The sequence below is a fragment of the Eptatretus burgeri genome, chromosome 13, assembly GCF_056783735.1.
Source record: "Eptatretus burgeri isolate ZD-2024b chromosome 13, Ebu_testis_v1, whole genome shotgun sequence".
NCBI lineage: Eukaryota > Metazoa > Chordata > Myxini > Myxiniformes > Myxinidae > Eptatretus > Eptatretus burgeri.
The window spans coordinates 29,379,168-29,386,579 of record NC_140973.1 but is presented as its reverse complement, the minus strand read 5'-3'; the positions used below and the strand labels follow the sequence as shown (position 1 = coordinate 29,386,579).

The 7,412-nt window shown below is 44.3% G+C and overlaps 1 protein-coding gene across 2 annotated transcripts in view; it reads left to right on the top strand.

Annotated features, from left to right (window-relative positions):
* The first annotated feature begins 896 nt into the window (after positions 1-896).
* Positions 897-7,412, top strand: part of LOC147014147 (atrial natriuretic peptide-converting enzyme-like) — a 131,635-nt gene continuing 125,119 nt past the window's right edge. The window contains exon 1 of one of the 2 annotated variants that reach the window (XM_085851848.1): positions 897-1,549. The gene's annotated coding sequence lies outside the window, so the exon portion shown is untranslated. The remainder of the gene's footprint in view (positions 1,550-7,412) is intronic. The other variant, XM_085851849.1, reaches the window with a different exon arrangement.

Genomic DNA, 7,412 nt, shown 5'->3' with positions numbered 1-7,412 from the left:
TGCCAGTCATAGTCCCAACATTCAGAGTTCCAACTCTCACCTCCACACTTCCACCCTTCCCCCTCTCCCACTGCCTCTGGACCCGCCTTCCCAGTCTCCTTCTCCTCCTTCGCCCAGCAGTAGCACAATTTCCACCGGTACCCTACTGACCAACGGTACCGGTAGCGGTCGTTGGTAACCCGGGCCTCGACCGATCCGGTACGGAAATCCGCTTTATTGTCCGCATTATGATTTGGCATAGGTTTTTGCACCGGATGCCCTTCCTGACGCAACCCTGGTCACCTCATACGACACACAGGGATATGGTACACCTATTCTAACCGGGGTATACACCGGGCCCAGTACACTGGTACTCATTTCGCCGACCTCGGAAGGATGACAGGCTGAGTCAACCCCCTGGTGTATATCAATTCAGTGGCCCAACGGGGCTTGAACTCAGGACCTTTTGGGTCCCAAGCCGCTACGCCAACACCAGGTCTCTCTACTCCCTCTCTCTCCCTCTCTCTCTCCGCCCTCCTCTATCCTCTCTCTCTACCCCCTCCCTCCTCACAATATTATCGTCAGCAAAGCGACAGGTTGTATTTGCTCAATATATATATATATATATATATATACATATATATATATATATATATATATATATATATATATACATATATATATACACATATATACATATATATATATATATATATACATATATATATATATATATATATATACATATATATATACATATATATATATATATATACATATATATATACACATATATATATATATACATATATATATATATATATATATATATATATATATATATATATACATATATATATACACATAGATATACAGTATAATAATTAATTAGAAACGTTTTCTTTTTTGATAGTTATGAATAATGCTGAAATGGTTTCTAAAACAACGAGCCATGCATTTAATGTCACTATCACGTGGATGGGTCAGCATCCTATAGTGGATAGCGGATACACTACACCAACTATCATAGTTTTATTCACACGACATTTTTTGTGTAAAAGAACAGAACCCGGACCTTGTAGTACTCCAATAAAACCATGCGACGGAAGAAACGTCAAGAACATCGGAGTGACTAATCATGATCGTCACGAACAATTCTACACAGTCACAGTCGTGATGATCGACTGGTCGCTCATGGTGACGCCCATTGGTGTTAATGATCGATTGTAAATAAGGACGACGGTTTGTATCGAGAAATCAGAGGCCTGGACCGGAGACACATCATGACGAAGTAACCAACAGGTTAAATAAGATCCCAACGTGAGAACGCAAACACATTCGGGAATGGATGAGAGGAGAAAGCGAGCTTTGCTTTTTAGTCGGACGAACGAGGCCAAGAGCTGAATGAACAGAGTCACCCAACTTACCCAGCGCAGGCGTCCGACTCCTCCAAGCCGGTGGAACTCATTCGCCACCCGCCTCACTGGCCCAGCTAGGCCAGACCTCGACAGCACCATGAAACCAGTACCGACGTTCACCAAATACTTTATGCTTTCGCATCATTTTTCTTGTGAGTCGTTTTTTGACTGTTTGTTATTTAAAAATATTACGCCGGTTAATTTTTGATTGGAATGTTATTGCTTTCAACGTGTGCCACGCACACTGTACGTAACCATATGACGTCACATCCGGCGAAAGCTCTGTAACCATGACAACGTTGTACAGTGCAGTATTCGTTGATGAAGGCGCCGTTTTTTTGTGGGTTTTTTTATTTTCACGTGATCCGATATCGAGAAAACGCAGGTTCTTGATTAACACATCGAAAGGTCTTTCAGAACATTTTGTTTTTTTTTTTTATCCCGAACTGGGGTTTTATTGAAATTTTTTACATTTTTTTTAAACTTCCTTCACAAAACGGACATTGATACACTCTAACAGCACTCGGTAGAGTGTATATACTCCGTCCACAACGTCCGTCCTTCTGAGGTGGCCCCAATGAAGTAAACATGTGTATAACATGGATGCTGTTAAAGCAACGGGAGAATATAACATCGTGGCATCATCATCGATACTGTGTCGTCAGGACCCAGTGATTAGTAAATATAGGGGCTGTGATTAAAAGAGCAATTAGTAAATCGTGAATGTGATTGTTAAAATAAGGTTGTGAAAATAAAACTATACATTTTTCCTTCAGTGTTTTCATGTATTATGTTCCAGTGAATCGACATCAGCTGCCCCCAAAAAGTTGCTTAATTTTTTTAAGTTTGAGGAATTCAGCTATCATGTGAAACCTGTGGTTGAGTTGCGTTATTTTCTGAGGGCGTGGTTGTTCCGATTCTGAGGGCGTGGCTATTCAGATTATGGGGGCGTGGTTGTTCCGATTCTGAGGGCGTGGTTGTTCCGATTCTGGGGGCGTGACTGTTCCGATTCTGGGGGCGTGACTGTTACGATTCTGGGGGCGTGGCTGTTCCGATTCTGGGGCGGAGGCTGTGCCGATTCTCGGGGCGTGGCTGTGCCGATTATAGGGGCGTGGCTGTGCCGATTATAGGGGCGTGGCTGTGCCGATTCTGGGGGCGTGGTGCCCTCGATTACTCATCTCTATGATTAGTACTGCACAGTACATTGATACTCATTTGCCGACCTCAGAAGGATAACAGGCTGTCATCCCCATCTGGTATTAATTCAACAGCAATCAGGGTTTGAATTCAGGACCCTGTAGGATCCCAAGCCCATCACCCTAACCATTAAGCCAACATCAAGCATGACTCAACCCCATCTGGTGTTAATTCAACAGAAAGCAGGGGCTTGAACTCAAGACCCTTTGGTCCCAAACCAGTCACCTAAACCGTTAAGCCAACACCAGGCTTCAATATGCAGTCATTCATAATTACACAAGACAAGCTGTTTGTATGCAAATTCATAATTATGCACACGCGCGTGCACACACACACACACACACACACACACACACACACACACACACACACACACACACACACACACACACACACACACACACACACACACACACACACACACACACACACACACACACACACACACACACACACACACACACACACATTATGTACTGGTAAGTACTAACAAAATCTATTTTATTTGAAGTTATAATCTTAACCTAGATACAATTGACTGATTTCTCAACTGTCCAGATCATCAGTTTCATCCGATTGACTTGAAGTTTGAAGAGGATTATTTCAGGTCACTGAATTCAACCAGCCAATTACTTTTGAGGTCAAAAGGTCAACATCAGACAAAGGTCAACAACTTCGGTAAGATTTCTATAATCCTCAATTTCCATCCGATTGACTTGAAGTTTGAAGAGGATTTATATTTCAGGTCACTGAATTCAAGTACCAATTATTTTTGAGGTTAACATGGACCAAAAGGTCAACATCAGACAAAGGTCAACAACTTCGGTAAGATTTCTAAAATCCTCAGTTTTCAACTGATTGACTTGAAGTTTGAAGAGGATTTATATTTCAGGTCACTGAATTCGACTCGCCAGTTATTTTTGAGGTCAACATTGACCAAAAGGTCAACATAGGCCAAAGGTCAACAACTAAGAAGGTATTTCTAAAATCCTCAATTTTCATCTCATTGACTTGAAATTTGAAAAGGATTTGCAGATCAGGTCACTGAAGTCAACCTCCAATTATTTTTGAGGTCAACAAAGGACATAGGCTAAAAGGACAACATAGGCCGACTTTCTAAAATTGACAAATTTCATCCGTTTGACTTGAAATTTGAAGAGGACTTGCATATTTAGTCATTGAATTCAATCACCAATTATTTTTGAGGTCAAATTTGTTTTATGGATTTTGCAAGTATTGTGCTCTGCACGACATTTTCTTCTTGATTGTCTGTTTGACTGTGTGCAGGATATCTCAAAAAGTTTTGGACGGATTCGGACGTAACTTGATGGACAGGTTGAGTGAGTGACAAGGAATAATTGACTCGACTTTGGTGAAGATCCGAATCTGGATCTGGATACGAGGATTATTTAATTGCAAAGTGATTCTTCACCATTGAGAGATTACGGCGAAAAACGATATAGTACTGTAGAGCATGAGATTTCAAAAATGTGTTGGGCCCGATATGTTCTCGTGGATCAGGAATTACGTGGCGGACATATACGTTCTACCGAGTGCCATTCTAGTTTCATAATTATTAGTTGTTATTTTCACACCAGAAATGGAATATGTGGTATCCATGAATATTGTTGCGGTTCTACAAAATCGCATGCCTCTAAGGCAATGGCACCCAACATACAGTGATCCACAGGCAGTTATTTCATTCGTCTTTGTGTCGTTAGTTCTCCCCTCATGTCTAGTGGGTTAACGGGATGAAGTGCGTTGCATGGGTCTCATAGTTAGATCAAGTAACTATCTCTAATTCATCTTCTGAATCCTACTCCAACCCTTTCCTTTTAGCCATAGTACAAAACAAGAATGCACGCCATTCAATAGGAGATTGATGATAAGCACACCACGATGCCTCCGTGGCTTGGATCCACTACACTCCCTCCACTACACACTACACTACCCGTGCACAGGCATCGCGCGCCATTATTTCGTTCAAATCTGCGCATAAATTCCCAACCGGCACCTCACCTTACTTCACACCTCGCTCACCATACCTCACCACTTTGACCACAAACGTCTCCTGCACATGGGGAAAATATTCACGCACCCCATCGTACTTCTGCATCGCTACAATTTACGACTCTATTTTGAGTGCTGCACGACTTGGATTGTCCTCGGTACTGCGCGATGCTTGGCCAAGCAACAGCTGTTAATAGCTCGACCACATCTCTCCAGGCACGTCCCGGGTGAGCATGCGGAATTGATACACTCCTCGTCCAGTCGCCAGACCACAGCAAGACAGGGGTGGCAAGGAAGGGTCACAAGAAGGGCAATCCAGGAGTTTGGTATGGGGCCTGGGTGTGCATTTTGGCTCGTGATGGGGCCCGTTTGTGATGGGGAAAGTCCGTTGCTTTTCGACATTCAGACTGCACTCGGAGCACATTTAGAGCCAGGGTGCCGGCTCAGGGAGCATACCCTATGTTGAGTCAGGAGCACCGAGCTGTGTCGAAGTGGATGGGCAATTGAGATGGTTTCCGGTCTGTGAGCCTAGCAGGGAATGGCTGAGTCCACTGTGGCTCAATAGAGGAGCAGGATTCGGGACACAGCACGTCGCTTTCTGGTCATCACCCCACCCTTCTCCCGGGGCTTATAAAAGGGGGAGTGTGGAGCTATTCTCTCTCTCTCTCTCTCTCCCCGTCTCTCTCTCTCTCCTCTCGTCACTGCCTCTCTCTTCGCTGGCTCTTCGCTCGCCTCTTCGCTTCGCTCCGTTTCACAATTGGTGTGCGATTGCCAGAACATGCTTCTTCTTTGGGAACCTGATCCGGGGTGCCTGTCGAGACTCCCTGCTGTGCTGTCAACATTCCGCCACCCACGTGCAGCGTGGCGGATCAGTGTGGAGCGCACGTTGCCACGAGCCCCAGCAAAGTAATTAAGCCGGAGATAACGTGTCATATCACGAGGTGGGAACGCTCAGGCAGAGCGTCCCACGGAGGTACACGTTATACATACAGACCTTTACACAGATAGGTTCGGGATCTTTCTCCTCACACATCTATTCTCCTCTCTCTCTCTCTCTCTCTCTCTCTCTCTCTCTCTCTCTCTCTCTGTCTCTCTCTCTCTCTGTCTCTCTCTCTGTCTCTCTGTCTCTCTCTCTGTCTCTCTGTCTGTCTCTCTCTCTGTCTGTCTCTCTCTCTGTCTGTCTCTCTCTCTGTCTGTCTCTCTCTCTCTGTCTCTCTCTCTCTGTCTCTCTCTCTCTCTGTCTCTGTCTCTGTCTCTCTCTCTCTCTCTCTCTCTCTCTCTCTCTCTCTCTCTCTCTCTCTCTCTCTCTCTCCACCCTTCTATGCCGTATACTTTGGATCCACAAAGAGCATCGTTACTGACTCACAATCCCATTTTTCTCTGGCACGACGCTATCCCCCCCCCCCACATTGCATTACACCACACCTCTCACTCCCACACCTTAGAGACAACCAGTATTCCTCCCACCTACCTCTCCTGAAGCGTTCTTGGTTGCGTTGGTCTGCCGACCGCCCCAGGTATTGAAAGGTTATTTCTCCTCACCTGCTTTCTTTCTCTCTGGGCTACATCTAATCTTTCTCGGGTTCGTGTTTGTGTGTGTGGGATGGCACCTGTCCGAGCATAAATTAAGATTGTAGAAGATATACCGGGATAACTCTGCACTGTGTCTGCTTTTGTAAGTTGTTGCTTTTTGCTGCACTCCACAACTTCCTTGCTATCCCCTGCTGTACATAAAAATGAACGCAATTCACTGTGCCACATACATTGCCTCGCTTGATTGTGAATAAATGCTTTGTGTAGAGATATTCCCAGCTCGTTTTCCATCATTGGTCCAGCATGGTCTGCACTCTCGTTTCGCCAGGATGTTATCCCCCAACGATCTGTTTCCTAGCCGGTACGTGCTTGGCAGTTCCACTCGGCTGCATCTGATCTGTTAACGTCATCCGGTTTGAGCAAGTGCATACCGAGGGCGTATCCCTCAGTAATTAGATCACGTGACCTTTAGGTAAACGGTATTAGACGGAGGACCCTGAGTCACATGGTCGAGTTATTGGCGTTCACCGTCGATTAGCGACCCGCTGCGTCATGAAGTTAATCGTGTGCGACGGCCTGCGATTCCGGAGAGTCTGGTGGGAACCCAAGGTTGCTCACCCCTCGTGGTCTTCCCCTCCATCTCCAGGTCCGCAGCAATATTAATGAATGCATGTTGAACCGGAACTCACGAGGCGGAACCGAGAGCGATGTCAGAGAGCTGTGGAGTAAGGGCAGCAGGTGACGCCATTAAAAACGGTTGAGCTGAAGAACCTACATGTGGGCTGACTTTGCTACACAACAGTAATGTAAAATAATGATCACAACTCAAGAAATACATTGCTCATCTAAATCTTGTGATTGGATATTGGAGGAAGAAGGTCTTTTGGACCATAGCGATTATAGCACGTCATGCCTTAAAAATGACAATTCAAACTTTGTGGCTGTGCTGAGACCCCACCTTGATACAAGCTTCACATTTTCCTTTTAACCATCATGGTTACAAGAATGTCAATTCCCTGAAAATGATAACTTGATTCCTGAGATTTTGTGGGGGTCCCAGCTCATAACAAGCTGCATATTTTCATATTTTCATTCAAATAATTCTTGCAATATATATATATATATATATATATATATATATATATATATATATATATATATATATATATATATATATATATTTCTATCTCTCAAGCACTAAATGCGGCACATGTGAATCCGGTATGATTCTTGGAAGCTCCACATTTTTATCTAACATGGTGAAATGTCATTCTT